Consider the following 21867-nt stretch of genomic DNA (forward strand, 5'->3'; position numbering starts at 1 on the left):
TCCCACCTCAGCATCTCTTTCCCTCCCTTCCTCTCTCCCAAGTTCATGCCTTCTGTGTCCAAAAATGCATTCCCTCCCCCACCTCAGCATCTCTTTCCCTCCCTTCCTCTCTCCCAAGTTCATGCCTTGTGTCCAAAACACACTCCCTCCCCCTTTTGTGTTCCCCGTTTGCCTCCCAGCCCATCTTAGCAACTTTCTCAGCAAAATGTAGCTCGAGCCGCGTAGGCTTGTCTTCTATTTCCTGACTGTCCCGCCACGCACACATAGCCGACCAGAAGTCTTCCCCGACTTCAGTGCTGACGTCGGAGGGCGGGCTTTGCTTAAGCCCTCCTTCCGACGTCAGCGCTGACGTCGGGGAAGACTTCCGATCGGCTGTGTGAGCGGCAGGGCAGTCGGAGTAGAAGACGAGCCTCGCGGCTCGAGTTATATTTAACCCTGCGGGTCCCCCATCGTCCCCGTTCAGCTCTCTCTCCTGTGCACCCGGGGCGCACCGCCCCCCCTAGGTACGCTACTGGCCCAGGCCCCTTGTCAGCTCCGGGCCCCTGAATGCAGGACTGGTAGTACTGCCCTGATGGCGGCCCTGGGCATACCTTCCTCCTTCCCTCCATGCCCTGCCATCTGTTCTTCCCTCCAAGCCACTCTCCCCTGTGCTCACTTTCCTCCTTCAACTACTTCATCGGGCAACAGCAGCATTCACAATTCATTGCTGTTGCTGGCTTCAGGTATTCCTCTCTGGCGGGTCCTTTGTTCATGAAGTAGGCAGGACCCGCCAGAGAGGAAGGCCTGAAGCCGCAACAGCAGCGAATTGTAAATGCTGCTGCTGCCTGAAGCACCCGAGGCAGACGTTTCTCTCCCCTCCCAGCCCAACCCCCGCTGACTTTGCAACCCTCCCAGCGAGATGACTTTAATAGCAAACCTCCCTCCAGCATTGGCAGCCGCAGCATGCTAAACAGGCTGGTTCACGGCTTTCTTCTGCCGTTGAGTCTGTCGCGTCATTGATGACATCATTAGTGACGCGGCAGAGGGACTCAACTGCAGGAGAAAGTCGCGAAGCAGCCTGTTTAACGTGCTGCGACTGCCAACGCTGGAGGGAGGTTTGTGTAGAAGCGATATGTGTCTATGTGTCTTCTATGTGTCTCTTCCCCTGCAGTACCTTTGCAGCACTTTGCTGCGGTGCATCCTCCCATCCTGAGTCTGTTTCTCCCGCTTTGTGTAGCTGCCGCATACGCACTCTGACCACGGACCTACGGATCAGGGATTACAGATCACGCAGGTCTGAGTGCGCATGCGCGGCTAGCGTTTTATTATATAGGATATCCAACATTCCACTTCTGGCCAAACTCACAGAAAAGTTAGTCTTTAAACAGATTTCAGATTTTATAGAGCGCGCCAAGGTATTACACCCTAATCATAATGGTTTTAGACAGCACCATTCAATGGAGTATTCTCTCATAGGTTTGACAACTTCCATTCTGTATCACCTGGACCATCATAAGTCGGTTATTCTAATTTCGTTAGATCTTTCTGCAGCATTCGATACAATCGATCACAACTTGCTTTTGCGATGCCTGCAATCAATCGGCATATCAGAACAGATTTTGGATTGGTTCATTTTTTATTTTGCCGACCGTTACTCAACAGTTACCTTCAACAAAGCATCATCTAAGAACATAAGAATAGCCTTACTGGGTCAGACCAATGGTCCATCAAGCCCAGTAGCTCTTTCTCATGGTGGCCAATCCAAGTTACTAGTACCTGGCCAAAACCCAAGGTGTAGCAATATTCCTTGCTACCAATACAGGGCAAGCAGTGGCTTCCCCCATGTCTTTCTCAATAACAAACTATGGACTTTTCCTCCAGGATCTTGTCCAAACCTTTCTTAAAACTAGCTTCGCTATCCACTCTTACCACATCCTCTGGCAACGCGTTCCAGAGCTTAACTATTCTCTGAGTGAAAAAAATTTCCTCCTATTGGTTTTAAAAGTATTTCCTTGTAACTTCATTGAGTGTCCTCTAGTCTTTGTAATTTTTGACTGAGTGAAAAATCAGTCCACTCAGGATTTTGTAGACTTCAATCATATCTCCCCTCAGCTGTCTCTTTTCCAACCTGAAGAGCCCTAACCGTTTTAGTCTTTCCTCATACTAGAGGCATTCCATCCCATTTACCATCTTGGTTGCTCTTTCTTGAACCTTTTCTGGTGCCACTATATCTTTCTTGGGATAAGGAGACCAGAATTGAACGCAATACTCTAGATGAGGTCGCAACATGGAGATAGAAGTTTAAAAATTCTTTTGGGATTCCGAAAGGGTCAATTCTTTCCCCTTTGTTATTTAATATCTTCCTTGCACCACTGTTAACATTAGGACAATCTGTCGGATTCTCAATCTACACCTTTGTCTATGATATTCAATTAGTTCATGTCTTAGACTGAAAATTCATCAGAAATACAGGAGATCAATTAAAAAATTTAATTAATTAGTAATTGGTTGAGCGAGAACATGTTATCACTGAACGTCGAGAAATCCAAAGCAATGCTTTTTACAAACAAAAAGGGACTTCAGCTTTCTTGCCCTATTCAAATCAAATCCACACCATTAAAAACTATTACAACAATAAAATTACTGGGTGTAATATTCGACGCAAGCTTCACATATCATGAAAAAATTACTGCTGTTGTTAGGAAATCTTTCTATAAAATGAGAATGATCCGCTCATTGTCAAAAATTCTAGACCCTATAGCTATTAATATACCAATACACTAACTTGTGATATCCAGTCTTGACTACTGTAATGCTCTCTACAAGGGCATTACACAGAAAGAGCTCCAACGCCTCCAAATCATCCAAAACACTTCAATAAAAATCATCACCAACTCAAAAAAATACAATCATGTTACCCCATTATTGAAAAGGGCACACATGTTACCAATCGGACACAGGATAAACATACGAAATTCTTATTTGACATTTAAAACATGTATCACTTACTGTCCTGAATTCATAAATAGACTGAAGATCCAGCTTGCCAGCTTGCCTGAGTTCAGGACAGGCAGGTGAAGTCAAATAGAGGAGGGAGAAAGGAGAAAATCCACCAAAGAAGGCACGAGGGAGCAAAGAGAAGGCAGAGGGTGAGGGGCTGAGGTGAGAGGTAGCTCAGCCCACTCCCTGACATCACTCGAAGCAGACTCGAAGCTCCCCCTTAAAAGGGGAGGAGCCAACGCTGCGCAGCTTCTGAAGATCCAGCTTGCCAGCTTGCATGAGTTCAGGGCAGGCAGGTGAAGTTGAGCAGAGGAGGGAGAGAGGAGAAAAACTACTGAAGAAGGCACGAGGGAGCAGAGAGAAGGCAGAGGGTGAGGAGCTGAGGCGAGAGGTAGCTCCTCCCACTCCCTGACATCACCTGAAGCAGACTCGAAGCTCCCCCTTAAAAGGGGAGGAGCCAACGGCACGCAGCCATTCAGAGCGTGGCAAAGGCGCTCGCCTTAGTGAGAGCACCTTTGCGAAGGGCCTTAAGAAGGGCCAAGTCACTACACCCAAGGACACCAGGGAAGGACAGCAAGCAGGCAGAGAGGGATAGAGAGAGGACACCAGCAGCAGGCAGAGAGAGAGAGAGAAAGAGGACACCAGCAGCAGGCAGAGAGAGAGAGAGAGGACACCAGCAGCAGGCAGAGAGAGAGAGAGAGAGAAAGAGAGAGAGAGAGAGAGGACACACCACCAGCAGCTGGGAAGAAACAATGGACAAATTACAGGAGTCGACTAACCCAGAAGAGGAGGTTAGAAGGATTGTAACAAAAGAGAAGAAACTAAAGACCGAAGCACTGGGAAAGGAAATGAAGACAAGAAAATACCAGGATCTAAATTGCATATATACTAATGCAAGGAGCCTAAGAAACAAAATGGGGGAATTAGAAGCCATGGCCAATGCAGAGGACATAGACATCATTGGAGTCTCTGAAACGTGGTGGAATGAAGAAAACAAATGGGATACAGCACTGCCAGGGTACAAGCTCTATCACCAGGACAGGTCAGGACAGAAAGGAGGTGGAATAGCCTTATACATAAAAGAAAGCATACAATCAACAAAAATGGACACAGCAGAGATGACCAACAAGCTTGGATCGCTATGGGTTAAAATATCGGGATGGAAAGGGCCTGAAATAAAGATGGGCCTATACTTTCGTCCACCCAGGCAAACCGGAGATATCGATGAAGAAATGGAAGCCGAGACGAAGCGAGAATGCAAAAGCGGTAACACGGTTATTATGGGAGACTTCAACTACCCCGGGATAGACTGGAGTCTTGGAAGCTCAAAATGCGCTAGGGAGACAGAATTCCTGGAGGCTATACAAGATTGTTTCATGGAGCAGCTTGTTAGAGAACCAACGAGAGGAAATGCCACTCTGGATCTAATCCTAAATAGGTTAAGGGGACCTGCAAAGGAAGTAGAGGTAGTGGGACCGTTGGGAAACAGCGATCATAACATGATCAAGTTCAAGGTTGAGATAGGAATACCGAAAGGAAAGAGAACCATAGCGACAACTTTCAACTTCAGGAAAGGAAACTACGAAGCAATGAGGGAAATGGTAAGGAAAAAACTTAGGAACACTTCCAAAAAATGGCAAATGGTAGAACATGCCTGGTCTTTTCTCAAGAACACGGTGAGCAAGGCGCAAAATCTGTATATCCTCAGATTCAGAAAGGGGTGCAAAAAGAGTCGAACAAAAGACCCGGCGTGGATAACTAAAATAGTGAAGGAAGCGATAGGCAATAAGAAAAATTCATTCAGGAAATGGAAAACGGACAAAACTGAGGGGAACTGGAAAGAGCACAGGAAGTATCAAAAAGAATGTTACCGAGTGGTTCGAAAAGCCAAAAGAGAGTATGAAGAGAGGCTAGCCAAGGAAGCACGAAATTTCAAACCGTTCTTTAGATATATTAAAGGGAAGCAACCGGCTAGGGAGGAGGTGGGACTGCTGGACGACGGAGACAGGAAGGGAGTGGTGAAGGAGGAGAAAGAAGTGGCAGAGACTTAACATGTTCTTTTCGTCTGTATTCACAAACGAAGACACATCCAACATACCGGAACCTGAGCAATTCTTCAATGGAAATCAAGCAGAAAAATTAACATCCATGGAAGTGAGCCTTGAAGATGTACGCAGGCAGATAGAAAAACTAAAAACTGACAAATCCCCGGGTCCGGATGGAATCCATCCAAGGGTACTGAAGGAATTAAAGGAGGAAATAGCGGAACTACTGCAGCAAATTTGCAATCTATCCCTGAAAACAGGCATGATCCTGGAGGACTGGAAGATAGCCAACGTTACGCCCATCTTTAAAAAGGGATCAAGAGGTGACCCGGGAAACTACAGACCGGTGAGTCTGACCTCGGTTCCGGGGAAAATGGCGGGAAGCACTGATAAAAGAAAACATCGATGAACATTTTGATAACCAGCCAACATGGTTTCTGCAAGGGGAAATCATGCCTAACGAACTTATTGCACTTCTTTGAAGGAATTAACAAATGGATAGACAAAGGAGACCCCATAGACATCATATATCTACATTTCCAAAAAGCCTTTGACAAGGTGCCCCATGAACGCCTACTCCGGAAACTGAAGAACCATGGGGTGGAAGGAGACGTACATAGATGGATCAGAAACTGGTTGGCGGGTAGGAAACAGAGGGTAGGAGTGAAGGACCACTACTAGGACTGGAGGAGGGTCACGAGTGGGGTCCCGCAGGGCTTGGTGCTCGGGCCGCTGCTATTTAATATATTCATAAATGATCTAGAAACAGGAACGAAGTGCGAAATAATAAAATTTACAGATGACACCAAACTCAGTGGAGCTCGGACTAAAGAGGATAGCGAAGAATTGCAAAGGGAGTTGAACAAACTAGGAGAATGGGCGACAAGATGGCAGATGAAGTTCAATGTTGAGAAATGTAAAGTATTACATGTGGGAAACAGAAACCCGAGATACAACTATACGATGGGAAGGATGTTATTAAATGAGAGTATCCAAGAAAGGGACTTGGGGGTAATGGTGGACATGACAATGAAGCCGACGGCACAGTGCGCAGCGGCCGCTAAGAAGGCAAACAGAATGCTAGGCATAATCAAGAAGGGCATTACAACCAGAACGAAAGAAGTTATCCTGCCGTTGTATCGGGCGATGGTGCGTCCGCATCTGGAGTACTGCGTCCAATATTGGTCGTCGTACCTTAAGAAGGACATGGCATTACTCGAGAGAGTTCAGAGGAGAGTAACGCGTCTGATAAAGGGGATGGAAAACCTTTCATAAGCTGAGAGATTGGAGAAACTGGGTCTCTTTTCCCTGGAGAAGAGGAGACTTAGAGGGGATATGATAGAGACTTATAAGATCATGAAGGTCATAGAGAGAGTAGAGAGGGACAGATTCTTCAAACTTTCGAATAATAAAAGAACAAGAGGGCATTCAGAAAAGTTGAAAGGGAACAGATTCAAAACGAATGCTAGGAAGTTCTTCTTTACCCAATGTGTGGTAGACACCTGGAATGCGCTTCCAGAGAGCGAAATAGGGCAGAGTACGGTACTGGGGTTCAAGAAAGGATTGGACAATTTCCTGCTGGAAAAGGGAATAAAGGGGTATAGATAGAGGATTACTGCACAGGTCCTGGACCTGTTGGGCCGCCGTGTGAGTGGACTGCTGGGCATGATGGACCTCAGGTCTGACCCAGCAGAGGCATTGCTTATGTTCTTATGTTTTGATTCCCTACAATCCTTCAAGAGCCTTGCGTTCACCTTCAACTCAACTTCTATCCGTTCCCTCTCTTAACCATATATATACATTATGCACATCTATCTTCTCAGTAACTGCCCATCCCTTTGGAATGCTGATCCCCTGGATCTAAGAGAAGAACCATCACTGGATCAGTTTAAATCTACATTTAAAACTTTTTTATGCAGAGATGCATTTAATGCTTGAGCATCCTTTTCAGGACGTCGTAGGACTAGTAATTTTTAATTCTTTTTTAGCAGAATTTTGGACACTATTTGCTCCCCTTCCTTTTGTTTTTCCCGTTTATGTTCTTTCCTATTTTTTTTATATTGTAGTTCTTCCCCTTTCTACCCTATTGTATCAGTAAGTCTCCAGTCTCTGTTCTGTAAGTCCATAAATGTTGACCTTTGTAAATAGCAAAACTAAACATAACATAACATCGTGCTTCTTAATCGCGTAACCATAAGCTCTATGCGGTTTACAAAAGATTATAAACTAAAGACAATTTAAGAATGACAGAAGAAATTATTTAACTAGCAGCATAGACAAATTGATAACCTAGCAGCAGTAACCTTACAGCAATAACAAAGTGAGAAGAGGCGGTGAGAAGATTATAAACTAAAGATAACTTAAGAATGACAGAAAGAAATTATTTAACCAAGTATTTTGAAAAAAGATAAATTTTCAGTTGAGTTCTGAAATGTTTGTAAGAACAGGCTCCAAGCAATAACAATCAAAATACTTTGTCATGTGAAGCTGCTTGGAATGCTAAAGTGTGCTCCAGAAATTTCTTGCTTTTACAGCCCTGTACTGATGGGAAGGTAAACAGGGCATGAGATTTTCTATTATTTTTATACGATGCTAGAGAGAATTTATTAACCAAATAAAATGGAGCGGTACCATACATAACCTATTGGTTGTTGGTAGTTTTTTTTTATTGTTCATCGCCTTGAAACTTTGTTTAGGTGATTAATCAAACTTTTAATAAAACTTGAAACTTGATCTCATAGCCCATTTCAAACAAGAAAAAAAAATTTTAGTTTCTGTTCTCAAATGGCTATGAGATAGCAAAAAAAACAACAAAAAACCCAAGGATAGGAATGTCTGTCTGGCATTATTTTGAGAAAAATGGCCACACAGACATCTAGGCAGAGCAGTGGAGTAGCCTAGTGGTTAGTACAGTGAATTTTAAACCAAAGGCCCCAGTTCAAAACCCACTTAAATTCTTATTTTATAATTGTGAGTCCTCCAGGAACAGAAAAATACCTACTGTACCTGATTGTTTAAAAAACTATTTTTTTTACCGTTATTGTTTTTGCTTTCTGCTTTTTTTGAGATGTTTGTATAACTATAGTGTGACTTCACTTTATTGTGTTGGGATCATGTCTGTGCTCTCTTTCACACTGTCAATAAAAAGTTATATATATAAAAAAGGCAGTCATTCTCCCAGAAAACGCTCATGTAAATGAGGTTGGTGGAGAGTAGCGAAGACTCACTAAATTTGTATGTGGTAATAACTGGTGATAGCGATGGGCACAAGTGTAGAAAAAAAATGCCAACCAACACCCTCCCCCCTTGGAGAGGGAGAGAAATACATTTTCATCTGCTAACACACAACACCCCCCCTGCAGCAGAATAGTTGCCCACTCTCTACTGCTGCCAAGTGACCCCCCCCAGCACACTTAGAGATGCCCATTCTATCCCGCTGCATCATAACACCCCCTTCCCTGCCTCTGACCCCTCTTCCACGTAATTTTAATTAATTAATAATTTTTTTTAACACAGTAAAGATGTAAACCATTTTGGAATGTAAAAGCGGTATATCAAGACATAATAAACTTGAAACTTGAAAACTTAATTAGATGGCTGTCCAGAGGTCTGCCTACTCCTTCTGTTTAGCTGGCCCGCCTCTTCCAAAATGGGCCTTCCCCTCTCCAGTGCATCCTGGGATTCACCGGGGAGGGGCCTGGAGCTCTGATTGGCCCAGGTTAAGACCCCTCCTGTAGGAGGGGCCTTATACAACCTGGGCCAATCAGAGCCTCAGACCCCTCCACAGTGCATCCCATGATGCACTGGGGAGGGGAAGGCCCAGTTTGGAAGAGATGGGCCTGCTGGCTGGAGGGAGTAGGCATCCCTCCAGTCAGACATCTAATTAAAGGTATGGGGGAGAGAATGGGTATCTCTCCCGCTGCTGGGGGGGGGGTTCACTTGGCAGCAGGAGAGAGTGGGCAACTCTCCTTCTGCGTGGGGGGGGGAGGTGTTGTGTGGCTGCAGGAGAGAATGGGCACCTCTCCTGCTACTGTGTGTCTGTGTGTGTGTGTGGGGGGGGGGTTCGCTTGGAAGCGGGAGAGAGAGGGCATCTCTCCCACTGTGTGTGTGGGGGGGGGGGGGCTGTGGTGTGGCAGTGGGAGAAAATGGACATCTCTCCCATTGCCAGTGTTTAAAATAGTGCTGCCAGAGTTTTAAACAGTGCTGTCGCTGTACCAGCACCCCTGGACCAGTCGCTGATTTTTGTCATCAAAGGCCGACGCCGCTGTTAGAAAATGGACTGGCAATTTTTAATAATCCACCAGAGTGCTCATTTTATGTTGAAGAGTGCACTTGCATGGCAATGTCGGAGATTGCTAGAAATCTCGCTAAAAACAGAGATAAGCCGTTTTGATAATCTACCGCTAAAATGTGTGCTGACTAAACCATCGGAAAACAGTTTAGCGATGGTGTTAAAGTTTTGAGAATCTGGGTCTAAGTCCAGTATGACCCCATCCCATGTGGGTTCGATTACCAATTGCTGGAACAGTTTCTATAGAGAATCCAGGATCTCCCTACTTCTAGAAGACCCCCCCCCCAATAGGGCCACCCCCAATCAACATCTGACATATTAAAATCACCTACTGTATTAATAAAACTTCCCCTTTTTTAGATTTATTTATTAAATTAATATACTGCATACAATTATACGGTTTCCATATCACATACATATAATCTTGTTTCCCTACAATTATCACATATAACATAGACATGTTTAAACAACATCATTAATCGTCCCTGTTATAAACAGGGATAGAGCGCAAATTCAATCAATTCAGAAATACAAGCAAGCTTTAAATCATACATTGCTGTCAAAAAAAAATTCTAAAAGGCGATTATCAACTGAACTATACCTTAGCATAAGAAGGCATTGGCAAATAATTGAGTTTTCAGCATTTTCTTAAATTCATCCTCCCCATACAAAACTGCAGGATACCAGGCAAGGCATTCCATAGTTCTACGCCAGCCACAGATATCATTGATGCTCCGATCCTAGCATGCATAGTCGACATTCTACCCTCCAAACTTAATTTCATCCCATTTACATCTCTAAGCTCTCTTCTCGGTTTATAGATCTCAAAGAATTCTTGTAAGATCTTTGGGGAAGCATGATGCAATGTCTGATGTATAATCGCAACAATCTTAAACTGCACTCTTTGTTGCATAGGTAACCAGTGTAGTTTCTTCAACACAGGAGTTATATGGGTGCTCCTAGGAACTCCTGTGATTAATCTTGCAGCAGAGTTGATAAGCATTTGCAAAGCCCTCAACTTCCCTTTCACAACTAGTCCCAAGTATAGTGAATTACAATAATCCACTCTACTCAGGATCAATGTTTGAACCACAGTATGAAATCATATGCTGGTAATATTGGCTTCAATCTATAAAGCATTTGGAAGTTGCATGTATCTCACCCTAATTATTTTTAATATTTGGTTTTCCATTGTCAAACAACTATCTAAGCACACACCAAGGACAGTCATCTCCTTTTTTACTGGCAGTCCTCCCCCCATAACAACCACATTTCCAACTCAAATTATCTCTTTGACCTTTCACCATCATTACCTCCATTTTATTACGATTTAATTTCAAATCATGTTCACTCATCCAACTTCCAATCATTTCCATATACTTTTGCAAGCAAAGATCTATATTAAGGATGTCTACTATTAGATCTCTGTCCAGCCATGGCCATAAAAAATCCTCCTGTTAAAATTACCAGTCTACTGAAATCCAGTTCTCTTGTGTTCACTTCCACATTCGATTTTTCAAATTTATGAACGTTACATAGAAATTTTGCTTGCCCCATTGACACTCTCAACAGAATTGTCTCCCTAATAAGTGCCTTTTCCACCTAGTGGTCCTGTAATAAAATTTCCTTCATAGGTACAATCCAGTGCCTTCACTGCTTTCAAATCGACATTTACCCCTTGCTCTGATCAGTTCACTCTTCATCATTTATTCCTCTGCACTGCAGATCCCGTATCCCATTTTGCAGAATTAATCTTTCCTCGTCTTCCTAATCATTACCGTTTCTCTTGCATAATTTTTTTTTTTTTTGTAGCACTATGACTGACTTTGATAGGTACGCTTCATCGATGAGACAAAAATAATTACGACAGTTACCTTTCCAAAAGGAGCCCCTTGTTTCTTTAGATACCAGATCGGACTAGTTTGTGGGCCAGAGAGCTGGGCTTGCGCTTCCCGGTCGCTAAGCAACGTAGTTGGTTAGTTTGGCGCGCGGGACTTGTACTTCCACGAGCTCAGTAGGAACACCGTCACGCCTCCGGAGTCCTGAGCTGCCGGAATGAGAGTGTGGAACAGCAGTAAGATGCTAGACAAAGGAGGAGGAGGGAGAATTAATGGTGGGAGGATATGATGTCCTTCCACTGGCCGCACAGATCATTATCTAATTCAATATCATTTTTGGGGGAAACCATTTCCCGCCCTACTCTTTCCTCTAAAAATAGCCTCTCAAAAACAAAGAACTGAACTTCAAAACATAACAATCAACGGAACCATCCGTGGTTTCACACCCGATTGTCGTTCTTTCAGATGTAAATTACGGTACTTGCTTCAGAGCGCAGATGGCGAAATTCAAGATCTTCGCAAGACCTTGAAAACTTTCAAACCCGTCATTTTCTCAAAACTACTGGCAGGCTTACTATTCTCACTTAATCTCAAAAGCTCCTAATAAACCAAATCAAGCAAATCAACGCGTTTTCATTGGTTTCCTACTTGTCAAATCTTTCCCCAGTACCACACTTACAGCCCGATCTTTGGCAGATTAATGAGGTTTCCTGCCTCACTTCCTCCCGTTATTACCCCCAACTCTCCATTTGACTCTTCAGATGACATACACACAGTTGCGTACCTAGGGTATGTGGCACCCGGGGCCCATCATTTTTTGACACCCCCCACCCCCCATGTAAAAAAAATATTTTTTGTAATGACCATGAAACGGAATAAATGGTCAGAATAGAAACAGGCAGTGAAAATTTTCTTATATTCCAAACTTAACATAACGTAAATTATGTCTGAATTGTCATGACATCAGAAGTACATATGGAGTAGTTGCAGGTGATGCTTGGGACAGTTCTGATTGTGTTAGTTCGGTTTTATGTGTTTTTTGAATAGAAGGGTTTTTATTTCTTTTTGAAGGTTTTGCAGTCTGTGTTCGATGTCAATTGGTTGTAGAGTTGGGAGTCGAGTGTTGCAGCTCGAATGGCTAGGAGGTTGTCGAACAGATTTTTTCTTTTGACGTTTTTGGTTGGAGGGTGTGTGAATGGTGCGTCAGTTCTCCTATGTCTGTTTGAAGTGGATTGAATTATTTAGCTGAAGAAATTAGTTACCCCCTCATCCCACACACATTAATTCTCTTCCATTTTTTGTTCCCATTATAAAAAACACTGATAAGTTCCCAGAAAAAAAATACATTAAAATAAGAAGTGAAAACAAAGGCCCCTACAGATGAGAACATAACATAAGAATAGCCTAACTGGGTCAGATCAATGGTCCATCATGCCCAGTAGCCCATTCTCATGGTAGCCAATACCATGGTCAATACCATGGTAGCCAATACCATGGTAGCTAATACCTGGTCAAAACCCAAAGAGTAGCAACATTCCATGCTACCGATCCAGGGCAAGCAGACACTTCCCCCATGTCTTAATAACAGATTATGGACTTTTCCTCCAGGAATTTGTCCAAATCTTTCTTAAAACCAGCTACACTATCTGCTTTTACCATAACTTCTGGCCACTTCATTTTTAAGTTTAGATCTTTCCTTTCAAACAGAGACCTTGCTAGATGTCAAATACAGCACAAGGCAACTTCACATGGATTTAGCTGTGCAGGAAATGTGAATCTCCTCATACACCCACCATATAGTGCAAAAATGTGCAAAGGTCTGTTTTTTTCTTTCGATCACTACATAGCCTAATGCCACACAAGCAGCGCTGTTACAAACATATTATGTAGGTCAATGCTAAGGATAACAAAGTTTCCTTCCTTGGACCAGAAGGAGATATTGATAAACCACTGGAAGAGATCCCAAAACAACACCCAAAGACCCACTCAGTGTGTGAACCAGTTGAGTGGAGTGGACTAACTGGGGGGTGGAAATGGGCCCGGAGTTTGCTCAGCAGAATTTCCCAGACCACCTCTTCCTCTCAACACATTGACACGCTGCCGCTGCCACCACTAGGAACACCTCACTGGGTAGGCCAGCTATGCTATAAACTTTATAAAACACATTATTATATTTTCTTATAAAGCACATATTTTAACTGAACTCTCTGACATCCTCAGCCTTTCCATTCACAAAAATAGAAGGAAGAAAAGTTCCCATTTCCTGCTGTCTCATGTCCCCGGCCTATACAATATTTTTTTTCTGCAGACCCTTCAAAAGTCTGACCGAATCCTCGTTTCACTTGCATTATAAAGTACTGAGGATGCCATCTCTCCCCAATCCCAGGTCCTAAAGTCTAAGACAGTAGCGCAAACTAATGCTGCCAGATACAGGAAAAAATTTTTTGATTCGATTCAGCCCTATTGAATTGGTTTTTCAATTCGATTTTCCTGCCCAGTTGGGTGATTTTTTTCAAAACTCCTGGTGGGTTTTATAGCTTTTTCACCTCCTTTGGCTTCTCCTAACCACACTGGCTCTGTGGTGTAAATAAAATAAAGAATCAAAAAGGACTTTTCCTCTCTCTGTTAAATCCTAGCTCACGTTTGCAGTCCAACACCAGCTCTGGTAGGATACACATTTCAAATCTGACATATTATAATTACAAAACAGAAAATAAAATTAATTTTTCTACCTTTTGTTGTCTGGTTATATTTCAAATCTTGTTGGTCCAAGGCTCTGGTTTTCTTCTGATAACTTGCTTGCCAGGGTCTCCTTCTTTCTTCTTTCTGCGTGCTAACCATCCATCTGCCAACTCTGTCCTCCCTTTCCATTTTCCTTCCCTCCACAGGAAGTCTGGTATCTTTCCTTTTTTTCATCTCCCTCCACAGATCCACCTTTTTTTAACTACCCTTTCATCCGGCATCTCTCCCTCCTTCCCCACCACCCCAGAATCCACCATCTCTCCCTTTCTTTTCCCAATTACCCTCTTATCCAGTATCTCTATCCCTCCTCCTCCACACCATCCCTTGTGTCCAATTTCTCTCCCTTTCTGTGCCTTCCCTCCCTAAATCCCATGGTCCATCATCTCTCTCCCTCTCCTCTATTTTCAGACCCATTATTTCTTCCTCCCCCCCCAAAGTTTGGCATATGCACGTCTCTTTGAAAACCCCCTTCCCTCCATGTACTTCTAAACCAGAGTCCCCCCCAAAGGCCTGGCCCCCCTTAAAGGTCTGCCTGTGCCCCCTTGAAGGCCTGCACACCCCCTTGAAGGCCTGTCCCACCCCCTTGTAGGCCTGTCTCCCCCTTGTAGGCCTTTCCTCCCCTTGTAGGCCTGCCTGCCTGCCCCCCCCTTGAAGGCCTGTCCCCCCCTTGAAGGCCTGCACCCCCTTGAAAGTCTGCACCCCCCCGGAAGGCCTGCACCCCCCCCCCCCCGAAGGCCTGAACCCCCCCGAAGACCTGTCCCTCCCTTGAAGGTCTGCACCCCACCGAAGGCCTGCACCCCTCCCGAAGGCCTGTCCCACCCCCTTGTAGGCCTGTCCCCCCCCTTGTAGGCCTGTCCCCCCCTTTGTAGGCCTGCCTGCCTGTCCCCCCCTTGAAGGCCTGTCCCCCCCCCCTTGAAGGCATGCACCCCCTTGAAGGTCTGCACCCCCCCGAAGTCCTGCACCCCCCGAAGGCCTGCACCCCCCCTGAAGGCCTGCACCCCCCGAAGGCCTGTCCCCCCCCTTGAAGGCCTGTCCCACCCCCTCGTAGGCCTGTCCCCCCCTTGTAGGCCTGTCCCCCCCTTGAAGGCCTGCCTGCCTGTTCCCCCTTGAAGGCCTGTCCCTCCCCTTGAAGGCCTGTCCTCCCCTTGAAGGCCTGTCCCCCCCCCTTGAAGGCCTGCACCCCCTTGAAGGTCTGCACCCCTCCCCTGAAGGCCTGCACCTCCCCTGAAGACCTGCACCCCCCCGAAGGCCTGTCCCACCCCCTTGTAGGCCTGTCCCACCCCCTTGTAGGCCTGCCTGCCCCCCCTTGAAAGCCTGCCTGCCCCCCCTTGAAGGCCTGTCCCTCCACCTTGAAGGTCTGCACACCCCCCGAATGCCTGTCCCCCCCCCCCTTGAAGGCTTGCCTGCCTGCCTGTCACCCCCCTCCCCCTTGAAAGCCTGCCTGCCTGCCCGCCCCACCCCGAAGGACCGCTCACCCCCCTGGCCTCCCCACACCACCTATGAAGTAGCACTACCTATGCTCCCGGCCTTGCCGTTCAGTCCCCCCCATCCTCCCCGAAGGACCGCTCGCCCCACTGACCTTCCTGCACCACCTATGAAGCAGCCGCAGCAGGATCGCGACGTCAGCTATCCCTGCGCTGCTTCCTGCGCCGCGGTCCCGCCCCTCCTCTGATGTCAGAGGAGGGGCGGGACCGCGGCACAGGAAGCAGCGCCCAAGCAGCTCAGGGATTGCTGACGTCGCGATCCTGCTGTGGGCTGCTTCACAGGTGGTGCAGGAAGGTCAGGGGGGCGAGCGGTCCTTCGGGGGTGGGGGGGGACTGAACGGCAAGGCCAGGAGCACCCCCTCAGGGCTGGCACCCGGGGCTGACCGCCCCTCCCGCCCCCCCTTGGTACGCCACTGCATACACATACTGTGCCATCACTATCTTTGATATGAATTTAACAGCAATAAGGAAAACTACAAGTGCACTTAACCCAAATCCATCTCCATGGACTTTTCCCACTGGCCAGAGACATGGGCCTGGATGCACAAAACTCTCCAACTGTCCAACGACCGTTGCTAAACCAGTTTGACTGGTTTAGAAATGACCTAATATGCTGACCCGATGTAATAAATGGTGCACCGCGTACTTTCCCCTGCATTAGTTGTTCGACATTGCCATGCAAACAATCTCAGTATTAAAATGAGGTCATTAATATTAAAACCAGCCCACCAATTGATACCCTAACAACCGCTTCACTAGGCACAAAAAACAGCAACTAGTTTAAATGACCCGAAAAACCGACAGGTCTGCCATATTGCTGCCTGAAAAAAAATAGGTAGGAGGGTTGCCCACTCCCTCCTGCCATCAGGTGGCCCCCTGCTGAACTGACCTCTGGTGACTCCATTGATCTGTGAGCTCCCCATGCCGCAACTCCCTCTCATGCCAGGAGGACCCCCACCTATGCCATGATAGGCCCATGCCAGAACTTCCATCCCTGATCCCCATACTTAAAAAAATAAAAAAATCAGTTGTAAACAATTTTTATTGATGGTAACAAAATAACAGCCATCAAGTACAGCAAAACATTGTGCAAGGCAGCAATACAGAAGAAATAACCATTCCAGCATAGTGAAACAACCATATGCCTAGAAGTGATAGAAAACCATACCAAGGTCCTGGATTCTTATGGTCCTCAGCAAATAACATCTACCCCCACCCCCCCCAACACACATACACACTGATAGTATAAAACAATTTATCGTAGAATCAACACAAGAAAAATACAATATACACACCTGCAGAGAATAACAGAACAAACTCAGCCGCTGGTACAGCTATGACAACTTAGCCCTTGTCCCATGACTGCAGAGCTCAGTCTGCTAGGAAACAACCCCATAAAAAGAACCGGGATTGAAAACCCACCTAACTAACCGAATTTGATCCTCTGGAATGAAAGGCCCACCTTACAAGGAAAGCGACCCCCATCCAAAAATCGCAGCTCATCTGGTATGTGCCCCCTGCCTCCCCACCCACACATCAAAGTGGCAGAGTCCAAACTATATCTTGCATCCCTCCAGTCCTATCCCCTCCCCAACCCCCCAGCCCCTGCCAAATCCCTACCCCCTCCCCTATCCTCCCCTGCACCCAAAGTTTTTAAAATACAGCGGCAGGGACTTGGTAGGTGGGAGAATTAGGAACTGGGGAGAGGTTGGATTCAGATGAGAGGAGTGGGGGCTGGGATTGGATTGGCTTTGATGGAGGGGGGGTGGGAAGAAGGGATCCCTGCCGGTGGTGGTTTAGGCAGATGGGCAGGCAATATCCATGGTGGAAGCATGTACCCCCAACAAGCGGCTCATGTACCCCCAAGGTAACACATACCATGTGTTGAGAAATACTGGTTTAGAGGGTGAAGAACGTAAGTGCACGACAGAAGAGCAGGGCTTTGGTGTGATTGTATGTGATGATCGAAGGTGACCAAACAGGTTCAGGGTCAGCAGCGTACAGCGCTGAAGAGCCACTGTGCACTGTCCCGGCAAACAAGTGTGTGCGGCTGATGCTGAAGATATGGAGCAGCCAAGCTGGAAGGAAGACGGTGTCCTACAATCAAGGCAACTGCCTGGTATCCCCGGCTGACCAGAAAGGCTTCCCTCTGATGTCAGCTCTGACAGCAGAGGGAAGCCCTCCTGTCAGCTTCGGCGGAGGGGGGCCTGGTGCAAGGGTGGGGGACTGCCGGACTCTTAGCCGATAGGAAGGGAGGGTGTCGGGCAGCTAGCTGCAAGGGGAGCTGCCAGTGTTGATCTGGAGGGGGAGGACGGGAAGCAACGCGGCAAATCCTTTACTGCGGGGACAAGGCCATTCACCACCCCATGGGGTGGTGAATGGCCTTGTTCCCGTTCCAGCGGGTTACCCGAGGCTACCCACAGCTAACAGTCACCATGTCCATTTTCTAGTATTGATGCCCTTGTATAAGACTCTGGTGAAATCTCATTTAGAATATTGTGTTATTGCCGTTATCCCTCTATCCTGGAACTCCCCAACCCCTACTTCCTCCAGATCCTCCCAAATTTTTAAACTATCCTTCCCTTCCATAAAAGGTATTTCCCATGTAGGCAAACTTGGGTCATCCCTCCCCTTTAGAATCACTGAGATCTGGAATAACCTCACCTCCCCTCTCCGAACCTCAAGCTCCCTCCAACTCTTCCGCAAACACCTAAAAACCTGGCTATTCTCAAAACTGTAACACTTCCCCCCTCTTAGGCCTCTCACCTTCCCCCTTTACACCTAACTCTTTAATCTCTCCACTGTAGTTCCTCTCTCATCTTTCTTCCTGTAAACCGTGCCGAGCTCCGCATTCGTGGAGATGGTGCGGTATATAAACCCAAGGTTTAGTTTAGTTTCTAGAGGCCGCACCTCCAAAAAGATATAAAAAGGATGGAGTCGGTCCAGAGGAGCTACCAAAATGGTGTGTGGTCTTCGTCATAAGGTGTATGGGGACAGAGTTAAAGATCTCTGTCTGTATACTTTGGAGGAAAGGCAGGAAAGCGGAGATATGATAGAGACATTTAAATACCTACGTGATGTAAATGCGCATGAGTTGAGTCTTTTTCATTTGAAAGGAAGCTCTGGAATGAGAGGGCATAGAATGACGTTAAGAGGTGATAGGCTCAGGAGTAATCTAAGGAAATACTTTTTTTACAGAAAGAATGGTAGATGCATGGAACAGTCCCCTGGTAGAGGTGGTGGAGATATTGTGCCTGATATCAAGAAAGCCTGGGATAGTCACGTGGGATCTCAGAGAGAAAGAGATAATGGTTACTGTGGATGGGCAGACTGGATGGGCCATTTGGCCTTTATCTGCCATCATGTTTGTCTCCCTGCCTTTCAGTTCCAGCCCTCCCCTTCATAGGTCAAGCATCTCTATCCCTTCCCTCTAGCTCCAACTCCCCTCCTGTGCTATTTCTTCCTGCCCCTGCCCTTTCTTCATGCCCTAGTATCTGCCATGCCTTCCTTAGAGGCAATGGCTTCAGTCCCCCTCTCCTTGTGGGTCTGGTGTGAGCGGACTGCTGGGTGTGATGGACCACTGGTCTGACTCAGCAGCGGCAATTCTTATGTTCTGCCTCCTTCCCTGCTTCTGGCATATACCAGCTTGTAGAAGAGTGAGCCGATCTGTACACAGGCCTGCTCAACAGTGCTCGTGGCCTTCCTGCTGCTGGGCTCCTCCTTATGATGCAACAAGAGAAAGTTGCATCATAAGGAGGCACTCAGCAGAGGGAAGGTCATGAACATGCCTGTGTAGGGATCAGCTGCTCTTCTACAAGGTATAAGCTAGAAATAGGGAGGGAGGGAAGCAGGCTGGAGCCGCCAGACCCATGAGTGAGGGGAGGCTGGAGCCACCAGACTTGTGAGCAAGGAGGAGGGGGCTAGAGCTGCTGGACCCACAGGGGGGGGAGGATGGATGAAGCCGAGGGGAAGGATGATGAGAGTCCCAAAGGGGGTAGGGATGGTGGGGAGTTGTGATCATAGGGGGTTCACTGCAGGATCAATGCCTTTTGCAAAGCTTTGTTCCTGTACCTGCAGTAAATAGCACATTTTTACCCATTCCTGCAGTTAATTGTGGGAAACAGGCACTGTGTCATTCTCTATTATACCTCTCATTTGAATTTCAGTGCTGTTATAAGTATATTTTTGAAACTGTTTCATGGTAGTCCTATTATTAAGTTTTGATTTGCTGATTCTGAGTTTACCTCATTCATTGTATTTGTTTAGACAATAAAACCTTGGATTGCAAGTAACTTGGTATGCAGAAATGCTCTCTGCAAGAAAGAGCCTGTAGCTATGAGGCTTTTGCTGAGGTAATAACCAAAAGAAAAACCATCTTGACCATCAGACCATCAAGGCCGCTTCCTTAAGCAGCTTGTATGAAGCCAGACAGGCCTTACAAAACCACATTAAGGTTCCATGAAGGAAACGGGCTTTTTACCAGTGGCCTGAGCCACAGCGTTCCCTTTAGGAGTCTGGCTATGTCTGGAAGAGACACCAATGAAGCCTTATGCTCTCAAGACCTGAAACAAGAGAGTTTTGGCACTTGGACTCTTGAGACAAACCACTGTAAGCCCTTTGTTAAGGCCAGCCTGGAGGAAGGTTAACACCACCAAGATCAGAGCAGAGAAAGGCTCCGCATTCTCGTTAATACACCAGTACTGAAAAGTTTCCCATGTCTTAGCATATGCAGAGATCATTGTAGGCTTTTTGGCCTGAGCACAGTAGCAATGACTATCTCTGAGTATCCCTAGTGCATTGCCATGCGCTTGAAAGCCATGCCAAAAGAGCAAAGCAATCTGGATCTTCTAAAACCACTGGCCCCTGAGAAATAAGGTCTAAGACTTGCACCTCTCTGAAAATGCACTAAGTCTGCATACCACAATCTAAGGGGCCAATCTGGAGGCACAAGAATGACTGTTCTCTGAGGGCTTGCAAGCCTGTGGTTTTTCTGGCCTATCATGTGCCATGAAGAAAACAAATACAAGCGCTCACTCTTTGGCCACTACTGGAGCAGAGCGTCCAGATCTGCACTTCTGGGCTTAGTTCTTTGACTGAAGAATCGGTCTTCCTTCTTTTTTTCTTGCTGTTGCCATCAGATCTAACGTTGGGCGACCATGGTGGCAAACAATGGATTGAAAGGCTACTGCAAACAGCATCTATTCTCCCAGACCCAGTGTCTGTCTGCTGAGTAAATCAGCCTGAACATTATCCATTGAAAAAGCTTGAAGATGAAACTCCACCCACCAGACTCAGCTGCACACTCTTGCTGCCTCCCTGGAGATTAACATACACCACCACAGTAGCACGGTCTAAGACTCAGACCACTTGTCTTTCCAGACTCTTCTCCAGCCTATGTAATGCCAATCAAATGGCTCAAAGTTCTAAACTTGTTGATCACTACTTCCTTTGGGAGGCCAACCAACACCCCTCAATCGGGGGCATCTGTTGCAGTGAGCCCCCCAGCCAAAAGCAGGTTAAAAAGTCTTGCTCTTGCAGTAAAAAAAATTGCTCCAGGTTGGACTCAGCTTCTCTGCCCCAGCTCCCCTCATGCCTATTTTACCTTCAGAACTCAGCCATGCCACAATGAAGACAGAAGGAAACCAAAACCAGAGCCTGAGACTAGTGTGATTTGAAGAATAAAATGACCAGACAACAAAAGGTAGAAAAAAAAATGTTATTTTCTATTTTGTGATTAGAATATATCAGATTGTCAACAATTTCACTAACTAGTTGACACCGTTTGAGGCCTCCCAGACTTTTCTGCATCTTCGGTCTCAAAATCTCCATATTGAAAATGTCTACACCATTTCTTCATTGCGGAGTACGATGGGCATTTGTCACTCAATGTTTACATCATATTCATGTATTTACTTTAGAGTTTTCTTCTGCAGGAATAGGAATTTCATGATGACTCAGAGTTCCACACGTGAAAATTCCATACTTTTCACCAACATGGTTCAATCAGTGATCTAATGTTTTAGTACCGTTTGTTTTATTATGTTCTTTTATAATTTATGTATGTAATTCATGTAAACTGCTTAGTTTTAAATGGTACAGAAATTTTTAAAATAGAACAATGTCAAAACATAGCAATATGATTCGACAAATTAACACTCTTTTCAGCTACAGTGACAAAATAAAGTTCAGAATTTAGGAAGTTGGTTAGGCGGAGAACTTTTAAGTAGTTCTTCATACAAGTCACTCGAAACAAGACAATGTTAATGGTCAGCTGCTATAGTTTGATAACAATTTGATAAATTTATTTAGCATGTATAATTCTTTGTAACATATAAATTTAACACTATACAAAATTCTATGCAACAATGTTACCTATAACCTGCCTAGATCTCTAATAAGGATTTGGAAGGATATAAGATTGCACATTAGGGTGGTCCAAAAAATTAATTAATACATTTCATTTGTCCACAAGGCTAATTTTATTCCTT

The 21867-nt window shown here is 45.8% G+C and overlaps 1 protein-coding gene across 4 annotated transcripts in view; it reads right to left on the minus strand.

The window, feature by feature from the left end:
• Positions 1-21867, minus strand: part of HEATR4 (HEAT repeat containing 4) — a 252604-nt gene that overhangs the window by 178084 nt on the left and 52653 nt on the right. Inside the window, exon 1 of one of the 4 annotated variants that reach the window (XM_033951550.1) lies at positions 11190-11335. The exons of the other annotated variants lie outside the window; for them this stretch is intronic. The gene's annotated coding sequence lies outside the window, so the exon portion shown is untranslated. Of the gene's footprint in view, positions 1-11189; positions 11336-21867 lie in introns of those variants that run through there. 4 annotated transcript variants of the gene reach the window in all.

The sequence above is a fragment of the Geotrypetes seraphini genome, chromosome 7, assembly GCF_902459505.1.
Source record: "Geotrypetes seraphini chromosome 7, aGeoSer1.1, whole genome shotgun sequence".
NCBI lineage: Eukaryota > Metazoa > Chordata > Amphibia > Gymnophiona > Dermophiidae > Geotrypetes > Geotrypetes seraphini.